General features: G+C 40.7%; 1 protein-coding gene across 2 annotated transcripts in view; it reads left to right on the top strand.

Annotated features, from left to right (window-relative positions):
* Positions 1-16,391, top strand: part of LOC109420550 (chaoptin) — a 611,746-nt gene that overhangs the window by 317,014 nt on the left and 278,341 nt on the right. The gene's annotated exons all lie outside the window — the stretch shown is intronic.

Raw genomic sequence — 16,391 nt, 5'->3', positions numbered from 1 at the left:
AGCGTACCACAATGGGTTCAAACAGCGCCCTGAAAAGGTGACTGTGATAACGCATAAAGCGTAAAGGGAGCCTGTAGCTCTTTACCACAGTGGGTTAAGAACAACAGAACATCCTGAAAATTCAGGTTCATGTGATAGCTGAGTCGACAGTAGCCAGTCAATGCGCTTTGACCAGCATACTTCAATTCTGCTTTGGCAGACTAGTAAGATACTTTGCCACCCTTTGAGATGGCTCAGTACAACACATTTTTTGTTATGACATGACTACAAACTATCCCCGTATTGTTTGTGTTGAGTGGCAGCACAGGTGTCAATCTGAAGCTTTACCCAACACTTGGATACCGCAATAGCTGGCTCAGCACCAATGAAGTCATGTGATACTCCAGTGCGAGCTAACTCATCAGCCAATTCATTTCCAGCGATGGGAGAATGACCAGGTACCCATACAAGGTAAAGAACATTTGCTGAATTCAGCTCCCAGATTTGAGATTGCCAAGCGATAACTATGCCTGGCTATCTGAACATAAGTTTATTACTTTGCCCATTATGTGCTGCTGAAGTGCTGATTGCATTCCCCAAATTGGAGCAAAGATTTCAGCCTGAAAAACGGTGCAGTGTCTACCAAGTGAGTAAGACTGATGCAGCCTTAGCTCACGAGAGTAAACACCAGCATCTGCTCGACCTTCGAGAAGGGAGCCATCAGTGTAACATACGATGTCGTCTGAAATACTTCTTTCCAGATATCCAGATGTCCACTCTTCCTAGAAAGGGAATTTCGTGGAAAATGTCCTATATGAAAAATAACAAGCAATTGTAAGATCACTTGGAGCAAGGACAATTTTGTCCCAAATCACCAAAAGTGGAAACAACGAGATGTGTGTTGATGTGTAGTTCACAGGAGTTTCCTCTAGTAGACCGCATACTTGTGTAGACGGTAAGTGCAAGAAAGTGCTTCTTATTTGAGATGAATGTGTAGTGAGGCAACGTCAAAGAGAACTTCCAGCGCTGCCGTTGGAATTAAAGAGAACGCTCCAGACATCGCCATTAGGCACATTCTTTGGAGATGGCCTAATTTTGATTGGATTATTCTCATATCACTCTCTTACCACACAAGACCTTCATAGGCTAATATTGGTCGAACAACAGTTGTGTAAATCCATTTGCTATACTTAGGTTTTAGACCCCAAGTTTTACCAAAGGTTCGCCGGCATTGCCAGAATGCCATACAGGCTTTTTTGATTCTGAACTCAATGTGTAGTGTCCAGGAAAGCTGGGAATCAAGTATAACTCCAACGTTCTTTACCGGATCAGTCACATTGATTTCAGAATCATAGAGACGCAAAGGTCTAACGCCACTACGGTTTTGCCTTTCCGTGAAAAGAACAATAAATGTTTTACTCGGATTTACCGAAAGGCCATATTGGTGACACCAACCCTCGACTACCTGAAGAGCGCTGTGCATCAGGTCGAAAAGGGTGCTGATGCACATACCGACTAACAATGTTAGGTAGTCGTCGGCAAGACCATACGTAGGAAAACCGCTATTATTGAGTTGCCTCAATAGCGGATCTGCTACGAGATTCCATAAAAGTGATGATAAGACTCCCCCTTGGGGGCATCCACAAACACTCAATTTCCTAATCGTCGCTTGACGCAATGTCGAGAAGAGATGTCGGTTTTTGAGCATTTGGTGAATCCAATTGGAAATCATTGGAGATATACCATGACCCCGTGAGGCTTCCAATATGGCATCGAAAGGCACGTTGTCAAAGGCACCCTCGATATCTAAGAAAACACCCAAGCAGGATTGCTTTTGAGCGAATGCCTTCTCGATATCGTAAACAACTTTGTGTAAAAGAGTCACAGTGGACTTTCCGGATTGGTAAGCATGTTGGTTCACATGAAGTGCCACATTGGCCAGATGAACATCACGGATGTGATGATCGACTATGCGTTCTAAGCATTTCAGAAGAAAAGAGGTCAAACTGATAGGTCTGAAGCTCTTTGCTTCTTCATACGACGCGTGACCCACTTTCGGAATAAACTTCACAGTAATATCCCGCCAGGATTTAGGAATATACCCTGTAGCAAAACTGCAAACAAGTAGTTGTTTCAAAACATGTTTGAAATGATCAAATCCCTTCTGAAGCAAAACAGGATAAATCCCATCTGCCCCAGGAGATTTGAAATGAGCAAAGGTATCAAGTGCCCATTCAATCGATTCTAAAGTTATGATACTCCGAGCCGAAGCTAAAGAATCATAACTACAAGAAAAGACATCAGGTTCATCCGAAGATGTAATATCCACACATCCGGGGAAGTGGGTACTGAATAAACATTCCAAAACTTCTTCATCAGAGAAAGTGAAATCACCATTTGGCAAACGAAGTTCGTTCACTTGAAAATCCTTAGATTTTGCAAGGATTTTGTTCAATCGACTGGCTTCACTCAGACTGGAAACATTTGTACAAAGGGTTTTCCAGCCGGATCGTTCAGCAGACCGAAGAGCTTTCTGGTAGGCCTTGCGAGCCGATCTGAAAGCCTCCGATCCAGCCGAACGTCGTCTGTTCCAACTCTTTCTACACTGTTTCCTGAGCTTCGCCAGATCGGAGTTCCACCAAGGCGTTCCTCTTGTGGTCTTCACAGACCGCAGAGGGCAGGCTTCTTCAAAAGCTTCCATGATGAAGGCCGTTGTAGTATCAACGGCATCATCTCAATCACTTGGAGTGTCAATTGATGGTGAGTCTCTATGAAATTTTGCTGCAACCAAATCGGTAAAGAGATCCCAGTTGGTTGACCGGGGATTCCTGAAACGCAAAGTTTGCGAAGTAACATTCACATGTTCAAACAAGATGTAGCGATGGTCCGATAAAGATTCTTCATTTGACACATGCCAATTGGTCAGCTCATGACTAATTCTACTAGAGCAAAGCGTTATGTCTAACACTTCCTCTCTACCAGATACCGTGAAGGTTGGGTGGTTGCCTATGTTAAGTAATGCAAGATCTGTACTACTTAAGTACTCCATCAAACTGGAGCCTCTCAAGTTAATGTCTGAGCTGCCCCAGATGATATGGTGAGCATTAGTATCACTGCCAACAATTAGCGGAAGGCCTTTTGAAGTGCAGTATGCCCGAGCAGAGGAGAATAGCAAATTGATAACAACAGAATCACATAGCCTGTTTTCATATCATATTTTGTTATTGTTAACTTATCAAAATAGTTCTTTTTGATATCTATTTTGTTGGGCTATCTTATTTTGTTATTTTCGAGAAATTTGGGATATGTCCACAAGATAACATTATATAATATATTTTGTTGTAAAACATGTTTAGTTATTATTTTAGTATATAGAATGTACAAATATGTGATGAACAATAACACAACAATAACAAGTTCACAAATTTCCTATTATTAAGTTGTAGTTGATCCAACAAAACATGTTATTGAATTGGTCTTCCAGGAACATTTTTTTATTATGATATTTGCCGCTTATGACAGACAAGTTTATAACATAATATGTTATACTAATAACATAAAAATTACTGATTCCATTATTCAGTTATTAAGCCAAAATAACATATATTATTATGTAGTTGATATTTTCTTCTGCTCGGGTGTGATGACTTGTTTGAAAGCATCCGTAGGGGATGGTTCATCATGAGGTAAATAAACCGAACAATAGATATATTTTCTGTTGAGGTTTCCAACAGATACATCAATTGTGATAGCACATACATCTCTGGTGATTAGTTCGGAGATGAGTGTAGCAACAATTGCGTTGTAGACAAGCACACAGGCTCGAGGCATGACACGCGAGTTTGCCATTTCATGTTTACTGAAAGTAGCAAATACCGAGTTCACAAGGTTTCCTAGACAGAAGTTCCCCTTACGAAAGTAAGACTCTTGGACCAAGGCCACTTGGGCTGCGCCATTTTGCATAAGTCTGCAAAGATTGATTGTTGCTGTTCTTTTATGCTGAAGATTTATCTGAGCTATCCTTACCGTAGCCACTTCCCAAACTAGGTGAGATTGAGCTATTCGCAATAACAGCACAACAAAGAACAGCAGCAATAAAACAAAAACGATATCGATTGGAAAACGCCAAAGGCGAGGATACACAGAATACACCGTGTGAATCGCAAAATGCAAAACCATATAGGTGAAACTATAAACTTATTAACAATATCTTCAAAATCCCGCCCTTATGTAGCCTCAAGTGAGACTAAAGAAGGGGAGCTGATCGTCTCGGAGAAACACAAGGTCCACTGCATCTTGCTCCGGTTAGCGCAGTAAGGGCAAAATGTTGTGGAGGGCGCCCTGGTACTCCACAGGCTCCGTTAGAGATTAGGTTTTTATTAGAACCCCCTAACCATTCAATCCTAGGTACGGTTAGTATATAGCCGCATCACACCATGAATTAAAGGTCATGTTAGTGGACTCTTACAACCAGAACAGATAGTCTGAATGTTATTCTCAGCTAATTGAGACAATCGCTGCCTGCCGACACTACACAGCTATCTGGGTTGATCGAGAAAAGAAGTTGATATTGATGATCAACTTCATACGGGCTCGAACAGCCTGCGGAACGCATGGTAGCTGTTCCAAGACCCCCTCATAAGATTTTGTTTAGGTAATACTTGTAGTAACAACAACCGTTTATTCGTGGAGATACGAATAAAGAAGCCTTGTGTTCAGATGTCCGCGGACAAGCTTATTCCAAAATGGTCGGCTCTGTACTTCTAAAGCCTAGCTGCCTCAATGATCTACTGTTCTCATTATAATCTTACACATTGTAATTCAAGCAGGAAAACAAACCGGTATCCACCTCAGACTTATGTACTCATTTCGCGATGCTCTCGGTACCGGGATTTCCATTGTGTAATCGCTTTTCCAACAAAGCCGAACGACACGACTTGTTACCGTCATTAATTTCTAAATTTAAACGGGACTGTTATTTCAAACGCTCGGTGCGCACCGCACTTGCTAACACACCAGCAAGCCAGAAGCCTAGAACATCCACTCCATCACCACACCCGCTACTACTGTTCGAGGCGTGTGCTTTCCTCGACTCCAAAGCGGAGTGTGCGGCGGGATTAACATCAACAAAACGGGAGATCTGGAAATCTCCTTTTCTCTCGGTCACACTAATCCACACCCACATCCAGCCACTCCCGGTCCCGTTGGCAGCGTCGTTGTCGTTGTAGTCGTCGAGAGCGTTCGCATAAAAATTAATGATGTTGAAAAAGCCGTCTAAATGGAAATTAAGCAAATTAAATATTTATTCCGTCATCTGAAAATGGTGCAGCAACAGGAAGCATCTCTCCACTCCATCGTCTCGTCGTCGTCCTCGTCGTCGTGCTAACACGGTCGTCGGGTCGTTCATCTGAGAAGAGGTGGTTTGTGCACTAATCTCGGTCAGATAACAATCGCCCATGTCCGGTGCCATGCAGTAGTCCCAACAGTCAGTAGTCAGAAGAAGGTAGCTAACCCGAATTAAAGTTGATACCGAAATGGGGGCCATTTGATTCCGACATAGGACAAAGCCTGCTTCTTAGCTTTACTGAGGAAGTCAAGAAAAGTCAAGAAAATGTCCATACCGTAAAGTTTCTGGATCGTCCGGGAATCGAACCTGCAACTCAGCATGGTCTTGATGAATACCCGCAAGTTTACCGCAGCGGCTGTATAGGTCCTTATAGTAACAAAGTGACGCTTCCTAACAGTCAAGTATGTCGTATTCCCTCCAGCACGGGACTCAACACAATAGAACATTTGTGTGAATGTGGAAGAGACAGCAAATAAAATAATATCATCCTTCTTGGGTAAACCAAAACCGTACCGACAGCAACACCGTCGTCGTCGCCGTATCCGATGAATAGAACAGAAGTAGGTAGTAGCAAAGCCGGCCAAGGTCGTAATAGAACTCTATGCTGACTCTCTCAAGAGAGGTTTTTAGATTAGGGAAAGATTCAACAGCGTTATTGCTTATGGGGGATTGAAGAACTGTTGGTGGTGGGTGGGGCTGTGTACTTGCGGATTTCATGGAGGCTTGCGGTGTATGGAAGATGAGAATTTTCAGATTTTAATAGGACTCTTCGGGGTTTGTTTTATATTTCCGCTGCTGCCGAGTATCAGTTACTTGGCTAAAGATACGGAACGTATCTAGTGATGGCTTGATGCATCGTTAAGAGCAGTGGAATATTCTATAGTAGTGAGAACTTCTCACAGCCATCTTGAATTTTGGTCCGCCATCTTGGATTTTCATATCACCATTTTCGAGCTCCAGACATCTTCCCCATATCAAAAATACCCATATTGCATGGTTTTACGGGTTAAAATCCCTTAAAACAGCAGCCATCTTGAATTTTGGTCCGCCATCTTGGATTTTCATATCACCATTTTCGAGCTCCAGACATCTTCCCCATATCAAAAATACCCATATTGCATGGTTTTACGGGTTAAAATCCCTTAAAACAGCAGCCATCTTGAATTTTGGTCCGCCATCTTGGATTTTCATATCACCATTTTCGAGCTCCAGACATCTTCCCCATATCAAAAATACCCATATTGCATGGTTTTGTAGGTTAAAATCCCATAAAACACCAGCCATCTTGAATTTTGGTCCGCCATCTTGGATTTTCAGATCACCATTTTCGAGCTCCAGACATCTTCCCCATATCAAAAATACCCATATTGCATGGTTTTACGGGTTAAAATCCCTTAAAACAGCAGCCATCTTGAATTTTGGTCCGCCATCTTGGATTTTCGTATCACCATTTTCGAGCTCCAGACATCTTCCCCATATCAAAAATACCCATATTGCATGGTTTTACGGGTTAAAATCCCTTAAAACAGCAGCCATCTTGAATTTTGGTCCGCCATATTGGATTTTCAGATCACCATTTTAGAGCTTCGGTTTGGACAACATCCCCATACCAGCCGCCATATTGGTTAAAAAAAAATAAAAACTTTGTACAGATTCCAGTTGGAGACTAAGATAACATATGCATAATTTTGGTACCACTGGCTGATCCTGGCACATCCTAAAATTTGATCCCGAAACCACAACCGCGACACAACCGTGATTGGTGCACCAGAAGTCTCGGTTTGGTTTTGGTTTTCGTGTACCGGTTTACGAAAATCGAAACTGAACCGTGTGCTGTGTAAACGAAACGCGGTTGAGGTTCAGATGCACGAAAAATACACAACCAATACCGAAACCAAACACGGTGTGCAAAAGTTCAGAACACGTGTTGAGATTTAGTGAACCGCACCGGCACTGCACCGGTATTTTCCCATGTCTGGTGAGAAGTAGTCGGATTTGGTGAACAAAGGGAAATGGGGTCACATGACTCGACCGACGCGTATTGGGCAAGACTATGCTGTAGGTGATGGGTTCGATTCCCGGCTAGTTTAGGCTCTTTGTCGAAACTTGCTTGACTAGCCACGATAAAGAGAGGGACCATTTGCCCCTGGTTTCATCCCGCTCTTTCTCGTGTTTGTAAAGCCCGAAACCTCATTGACATCATCCCTCGAACGGTGCATCGAAGCACTATCGAGACGCTTTGAAGAAGGCCTTGTCAGGTAACTTCCGTGAACGTGACTGGCACCGTAAGCGTCCAGGCCATCGTTCGACCTGTCAGTGAGAAGCAATCAAGTCGTTGTTGGATCTGTTGTTGGACATGGTGCCGACTTTCTCAAGCATTTCGATCTTCTCGTGGATCTGCCCCGAAACCCAGAAATATCCAGAAACATGACCACGTGTTTTACGGCTGGCCCCTAGACATCATCGCTTCTAACACTTGCATCGGGGCCATCCTACACCAGATCACAAACTATGGTCCTCAATCGCTTGCTTTCTTTTCCCGAGAACTGTGCCAGAGCCAACAAAAGGCTAGCAGCACATACGATAGGGAGATAATCGTTAAAGATCACTCAACTGGACTGGTGACTTTGAAGAATGTCCTTTCACTACAACTACTGATGAAACTTTAGAGCTAATGATGAGAACTCATTTCCCTTGTTCTATTGTCAATTCTAATGAAGACCAAAGTACACCTTCATTAGGAACTGAAATCTGCAATACCAGAACGATCAATCATACAAAAATGAATGAAACGACTGGACAAGAAAAATCCACGACAAATGCCTCTACCTTAGCCGAACTAATTTCCAACGAGAATAAAGTTAAATGGACGATTGACACCTTTGAGCCCTTCAAATCACCAGGTAGAGATGGAATTTATCCTGTTCCACTTCAGAAGGATAAGGCGATTTTAACACCCGTATTAACAAAACTCTTTCAAGCAAGTTTAGCATTAAGCAGCATTCCAGAAGATTGGCGAAAAGTACGGGTAACTTTTACAGACAAATAAAAAAGATAAAAAAGTGAAAGGCAAATAAATAGGATAAAACATCATCAAAATCCTTCAGGCCGATAAGCTTATCGTCGGTTCTGCTTAAAACTGTGGAAAAATATTGATAGATATACAAAATCATCATATTTGGCTAAAATTCCTCTCAGCAAACATCAGTTTGCGTATCAGAAAGGCAAATGATCAGTAACAGCGTCCTGGGTAGTCGTGAATATCATAATCATATCTCAAAATAATCAATTTTTGGTGTCATATCTGAATATGATATTGGTGAGATATTCAAAAACTAGCCAAATATCTGCTCAATATCTCATCGTGATATGATTTCAAAATAAGTACTTAAATTGATCTTCAGAAAGCCTTGTGTAACCCACTGTATGAAAGTCGAAATTTCCCTACAATACGCATGAAAACTAACTGTATATTTTCATTATGCACCGTCCCCAAATGATGTAACACTTCAGGGTATAGAGAATTAATAAACTACGTAACGCTTCAGGGGAATAGGAAATATAGCCTAGCGTAACGACCCATACAAACAAGTTGGAGTTTTCATAAAAAAAAAAACGCATCATGGATGCTCCCAGATTCTACTGAACCAACACTTTGCCAGCCACCGTGTTCGAAATGCTTAAGTTGCAAGAAATGGTGAAAACAGTAACACAGTTACCCAAAGTTTTGTTTAAGCAACATTAAATTGGGCAAGGAGTCATGATAGCCACGCTTTGTGTACCATTTCATTGCAGAAATGGAGAATTTACTTTCCCATTATACAAAAAAATAGAAAGAAAATCGGGTTAAGTCTAGGGTTAAGTACTGTTCCTTTGAATTCCACTATGAATTTGCATCCTTTGACAGATACGTATTTCGACCTCAACTGTAAGGTCGTCTTCAGTGTCTTGTACTTGACTCGACTCAACAATTGCCAGTGTTTAACAATTGGATCATGGATGCATAATGATAGTGTGATAAGAAAAATATTTTTCAAAATTAAATTACAATGAAAATGTGATTTTAAACAATGTTAAACTGTTAAGGACATCCTTCCAGTTTTTGTAACTATGGTGTGCCTTTGATATTTGTGGTCGATTTGCCCACAAAGCTTATTTCGTAACAGTAATTTCTTTAAATTAATCTTAAGAATTGTGCAGTTTTCGTATCATCAGCGGTACTAAATTTTCAATCAATTTTTTTTTGACGTAAAACATGTATAATTTTGTTACTTAATTAGAGCAATATCGTGACCCACATGTACAGGGGATGGCCAACATGTTTGGGATAGGCAACTTTTTTTCTCTCACAAAAAAGTTCAACATGCTGTAACTTTTCATAGAGTGCATCAGAAAATCTCAAATTTTGACTGTTTGTCAACCTATTATATGTGCATCATTGGTACAAATTTGGGCTCGATTGATTACTTTTTCGCGAAGTTAGAACCGTTCGGATAAAACACTATTATTTAGACAACTCATTTTTGAACTGTCATATCTCGGAAACCGGTGAACCGAATTGAATGATTTTTTTAACGTTTATCAACAGTATATTGATACTTAATACGACGTTATAAAATGTAATATTTTCTCACGGCGAATTAAGTTATTCCGGGTTGAAATTTTTACCCATATAGAGGAAAATAAGTCAAATTTAGATTACCACAAAAAAATTGCTAAATGTGCTCTTGCTTTAATCTAAATAGGCTCTAATATATCTGATTAGAGATAACTTGAGAACAGAAGTGGAAAATCTTTGGATATCAACACTAAAATTTATTGACATTGATGTAAAAAACCAGATTAATCCACCTAGTGGTGGTAGTGCCTTTCTCGTCGAATATGTATTCATAATCTTTACGTCGACATTAGCTGATCCTAAGAACACTTATACGCTTAATACGATTCATGTAAAATTTGACCTCCTTATGAACCGAAATTGGGCACTGTAATTTTAGACGCAAAAGGAGATTGTAAAAACTTTATTCAGTGCTTTTCAGTGTTGATGCGATCAAATTATAATTTTCCCATAACACGTTGATCCATCCTACACTTGGAATTGTGTGATTTGATGAGATTGCTTTGGTCACGATTTTGTTCTCTTGCATATATGAAGGCTTAGATCATTTCTTCACTTTTCATCTTACCCAAAGTTTATCAGGCTATCAGAAAAGCCACAATTTGATTTATCGCTAACATTGGTTTTGTTCTCTTTCATAATTCCACTATTTGAGTGGAGCATGTATGAGTTCAGTTCAATTTTACGTTTGACCATTTCTGGCGGCCACCTGGAACCGATTCCATGACACTACTGGTTGTCCCAAATATTATCTATGGCTATTTTCTTGTCAACTGGATATCAGGTTGCCTAGAAAACCATGAGTTGATATGACGGAATCGGTCCCGTGGAACACTGATATGGTCTGAGACTTTTTTCTTGTCTACTGTACATCATGTTACCTAAAAAGCCGTGATTTGAGGTGTCGCATGCATGGCTTTGGTTCACTTTCAGATTTGGCTACTTCTGTTGGGACACCCGAAACCGGTTCCGGAATACTACCGATAGTCTCTAATGCAGGGTGTTAGGTTCGTGAGTGCAAACCTTTATTTTCTTACACCGCACATCGGCGGCGTTGTCTTTTTATTTCATAACCACTGCAGCAGTGGTTCGGCATATGATCAAGACTGTGAGCGCGATGCAAAATGATATCCCTTTCGTGACGAACCAGCACAATTGTGCTATTGAGCGGTAACAGTTTTACATACCGTCGATGGGGGTGACAATGGGTCTGGAGGTGAGATTGGGTCAAAACGGAGAAACATAAAATTTGAAATAGTTCATCAATTATCGCTAATTATTATTAAAAACTTTATATTATTTCAAAGAGGAGATGTTTTTACACGTCATGATGCAGAATAAGATGTTTAGCAATAATCGTTTTTTGTTAAATTTGTGGCTAAACTTATATGATGAAACTACTAGAAAATCACTCTGAAAAAATTTCTCCTCCGTAATGTTTCACACAAGTACCTTACCATAAATTTTCTTATAAGTGGTTAGCTGTAGGTATAGCCTAGTAGATGCAACGAAAAAGGCGGGCTGTCATTGCTCTTTTTACTTAAACATTCAATATTTTCGACCCTATGATGATGATGATGATGATGATGATGATGATGATTGTGTACCCACCATCAGCGCAAGGATTACCTATGGCTGCAGAGTCATACCGGAACGGAATGATCTACCTGATGGTTTGTTGTAGCAGGGTAAGCTAAATTCACTGGAGACCTTCGGAAAACAACATGATAGTTGTTATCTCGTGACAAAGTCTGGCCACCCCACGAACATTTGCCCGGAAACCAGTTCATTTAACTTCCTTAGGCTACCCCTCCGAAATCCCCATATATGTCATGTTCAAATATAAAAAGTAATAAGGAACGAACTCACCGGGTAATCCTGACCAGCTGGTTTTCTATGTTTGGCTTTGGTCTCAGCATGCAAACGGTCCAACCATATTAAATGTGCACTCGTTCACACCGCTCGTTGATTCTCCGATCGTCCATCGAAGAATCCGAAAAAATACATAAGCGAGAATACCCGACGCACTGAAAAACAATCTCTTGGATACTAGCATTTCCGAACTCGGAATAACGACGAACACGAGCACCACGATGCGGGCAATGTCGATCGTTTACACAAAGTGCGAACAAAAAACACAAAGAAAAATACGAAAACGCGGGAACGACGAAATGCGGCAAGTTTCAGCCTCCGCGCCCTGCTTGTCACTGACGACCGACCACCGTTCACTCTTCCATCAGCGTTCCACCCAAGTACGAACGAAAACACAAAGAAAAATACGAAAACGCGATAAAGACGAAATGCGGCGTGTTTCAGCCTCCACGCCCTGCTTGTCACTGACGACCGACCACCGTTCACTCTTCCATCAGCGTTCCACTCAAGTACGAACGAAAACACAAAGAAAAATACGAAAACGCGATAAAGACGAAATGCGGCGTGTTTCAGCCTCCACGCCCTGCTTGTCACTGACGACCGACGACCGTTCACTCTTCCATCAGCGTTCCACCCAAGTACGAACGAAAACACAAAGAAAAATACGAAAACGCGGTAAAGACGAAATGCGGCGTGTTTCAGCCTCCACGCCCTGCTTGTCACTGTTCAATATTTTCGACCCTATGTCTAAATATTAAGAATGGGGGTGAGATTGGGTCAAGCAAGTTATTGAGTGCACATAACCTTAACTAAAAAAATCAATTTGTTATTCGGTCCCCATTTGACGTTAGAGTGGTACCATGTTTACGGTATCTTCATAAAAGCACTATTTTTCGAAAATATGTCGAAGAAGTGTCAAGCGAGTGTGTTCATACGTTTAACGCCTAATATCATTTATAACAATAAACCCATGCGTTTGGACAGCTCCTCTAATCATCAGCTAATTTTCAGTGTACTGCAATATCGTAAGCTCACAAAATAAACTTAATAGCGTTCATCTTCTCCATTCATTTTTGAAATTTTAAGGAAATATCGTGAAACTCCCAGACGGTAGTGGGATCCAGGAAATACCGGGGCTATAAAACCGGTAGCATAGCACAATGTCGGAAAGCGAACGAACGTCGAATTGCGGCATACGAGATTGGCATGTTTTTTTTTTCAATCAATCTTTTAATGCGCCCCTCGCTCATTGTAATCCCCCTTCCTCTCATGGAGGTTGAGATTTTAAATGAGGATGTTTGTGGTAGCTAGAAATGGCGATACAACATACAAACGTTATTTTATGAAATTTCAACCATTTTTTGGGTGTATTAGCCCTTTTAGATGGATTAATCATTTCTTAAAATTACCTAAGTTTTTATTCATCATGGTTACATTGTATTTTAAGTAGGTTTACTAGATATGATCAATAAAATTAACTTATATTCTTAGATAGGCGATTTCGAATTCTTTGACCCATTTTCACCCCAAGTAACACACATGTTATAATAAAGTTACGACAGCGCAAGTTTTGGTTGTATAGAAGTTTATTTTACGTTATTTCAACACAATGTTAGAATTACGTAAAATAAACTTCTATACAACCAAAACTTGCGCTGTCGTAACTCTATTATAACATGTGTGTTGCTTGGGACCCCCTCTAAGGGGTGAGATTGGGTCAATTTTCAATCATTTGTAGTTTAGTAAGCAATTCATATAATGTGATACTTTCTTGCCAAACTATTATTACCACATAGAAAAGTATATATACCAAATAAAAAGTTATTACGACTTCAATTGCATTTGTTATTTAACAAACAATCTTTGAGTATCCTTTTTTGACCCATTCTCACCCCCAACGACGGTATTTTTAAATCTATTTAGACTTTGTTTTATGTGATGTAAACTGTTTCAATAATTCAGCCATTACTTGTACTCGTATGTGCTCAAACAAACTTTTGTTTACTTTGCCTGTGAAATTTACCACAATAAAGTAAACAAAAAGTGAGCAAAAACCGTAAAACATGAAAAAGTTTTATCTGTCGCATATATTTTATTTCCGATTTATCCAGGTAGTAAAAGCTAGAATTCGAAAGATAAAGAGTAGTTTTTTCAAATGAGGAAAAATAATTCTTGCTTTTTTGGGAAATATAAGAGTTCTAGAGAGCCAAATTTGAGTAATTTGTATGGAAATTTCACTTTTTTTGCGCTCCGTCTCGAAAGGGATATACCAGCGTGCACTAGCTCCAGCGGCACAGTGTGCATAAAAGTACTTACCTTTACAGTTGCAAATTCATGATCTGATATACAATGTTGAATTCGGAATTACAAGAACACAAGGGGAGCTAGACGTTTGATGTCAAAGAACGAATTGTAGAACGGAACAGGGTGCCTAAGAGAAAATTCAAATTCAATACGCATTTTTCAAAGATAATTTACAAAACCATACACTACTTTTGAGCTTATTTGCTTTAGAAAACTAAGTTATTTAACTAACCAATAGATTCGAAGATCTTTTTGGTAGAAAATTTAATAATCTTTCGAATGAGGGTTAAAAAGCTGCGCTAAGCTTGCCCATTTTCAAGTTATAGTCAGTTTGAGGCAAGCAGTCTTGGAAACATTCGGCACTTTTCACTACCTTCATTTCGGTGCCGCAGTCGGGTGTCAGCTTGCTTTGTTAAATTCATGCGCTACCGTTACCTCTTACACACAACACGAGCGGTAGGACGAAGATCAATGAATATAAAAGAGGGTCAAATCAATGTCGTCTGACACGATGACATTTGTCTAATTCTAGCGTATCGCATGGATTTCAGCCAATTTCGATTATGAATGTTAATATTAGTTTATTCTTGCTTGTTGATTTTAACACGACACACATATGGCCAACACATTGTAGAGGAAGACAAGAATAACGAAAGCCGAACCGTTTCCCGAAGGCGCAATCGTGGTCAAGTGCATTCGTTTGACATTTTTGTTTCGTACGGTAGATTGCTTGTGTTATGAATATCGGAGACAAAGGCAGCCGAATATCAACGAAAAGGAGTCAATGACTGTGATCTTTTACAAGACTGGAGGCAAGCAAAGTCAAAAAACATATAAAGTTCAATTACTACGTAACGGTTGAGATTTGACCATATGCGTAGAAATTTTGTTTTCGCCGTTTATAATTCTCTATCACACCTTTAAAAGTTTGCATTCACGAACCTAACACCCTGTATAGTCTGAACCTATTTGCTTGCAAACGTTCGTAAGATTATCAAAAAAATCCGCGCTTTGCTGTCGCATGCATAGGTTTGGTTCAATTTATATTTGGGCGCTTTCGGAGGGACACCCGGAACTAATTTCGACACTACCGGAAGTCCCTAATGTGGTCTTAGCCTATTTCCTTGATAACCAGTCATCAGGTTATCGGAAAAACCGTTATTTGTTGTATCCCATTCATGGTATTAGCTCTCTTTTATATTTGGCCATTTCCGTTGGGGCACCCGGAAACGGTTTTGGAACTAGACCGGTTCAGGTATGGTCTGAGACTATTTTCATGCTAACCGTTCATTAGGTTATCGAAAAAGCCGCTGTTTGTTGTGCGGCATGCATGGGTTTGGTTCACTTTTATATAATGTCATTTCCGGGGAGACACCCGGAGCTGGTTCCGGAATACAACCGGCAGTCCCCAATGTGATCTGAGCCTACTTCCTTTATAACCGGCCATCAGGTTATAGGAAAAGCCGTGATTTGATGTGTCGCATGCATGGGTATATTTGGCCACTTCTGTCGGGACCCCCGGAACCGGTTCCGGAACACTACCGGTTCAGATATGGTCTGATACTGTTTTCCTGCTAAACGTTCATCAGGTTATCGAAAATGCCGCTGTTTGATGTGTCGCATGCATGGGTTTGGTTCTCTTTTATATTTGGCCACTTCCGGCTGGACATCCGGAACCGGTTCCGAAACACAACCGGTTCAGATATGGTCTTATACAATTTTCTTGCAAACCGTTCATCAGGCTACCGAAAATGCCGGTGTTTGATGTGTCGCATGAATGGGTTATGTTCAATTTTATATTTGGCCACTTCCGGTGGGACACCCAGAACCGGTTCCGGAACACTTCCGGTTCAGATATGGCCTGAGACTATTTTCCTGCTTACCATTCATCAGATAATAGCAAATGCCGTGGTTTGATGGGTCGCATGCATGGGTTTGTTGCATTAACATGTCTGGCCCCTTCCAGGGGTACCGGTCCGGAACACCTAAATGGCCATAACTCCGGAACGGCTGAACCGATCCGAACCATTTTCAATAGGAAACAATGGGACCAGATTCCGCGTCGAATGAACCGTCGGTCATTAAAATCGGTTCAGGTTTACTGCCAAAAAGTGATGTGAGTTTTTTTGTACACATACACACATACACACATACATACACACACACATACACACACACATACACACACACATACACACACACATACACACACACAGACATCACCTCAATTCGTCGAGCTGAGTTGATTGGTATATGTGACTCGACCCTCCG

The sequence above is a fragment of the Aedes albopictus genome, chromosome 2 (assembly GCF_035046485.1).
Source record: "Aedes albopictus strain Foshan chromosome 2, AalbF5, whole genome shotgun sequence".
NCBI classification, from domain to species: domain Eukaryota; kingdom Metazoa; phylum Arthropoda; class Insecta; order Diptera; family Culicidae; genus Aedes; species Aedes albopictus.
The sequence above is the reverse complement of the archived record's forward strand: the minus strand, read 5'-3'. Positions and strand labels throughout refer to the sequence as shown.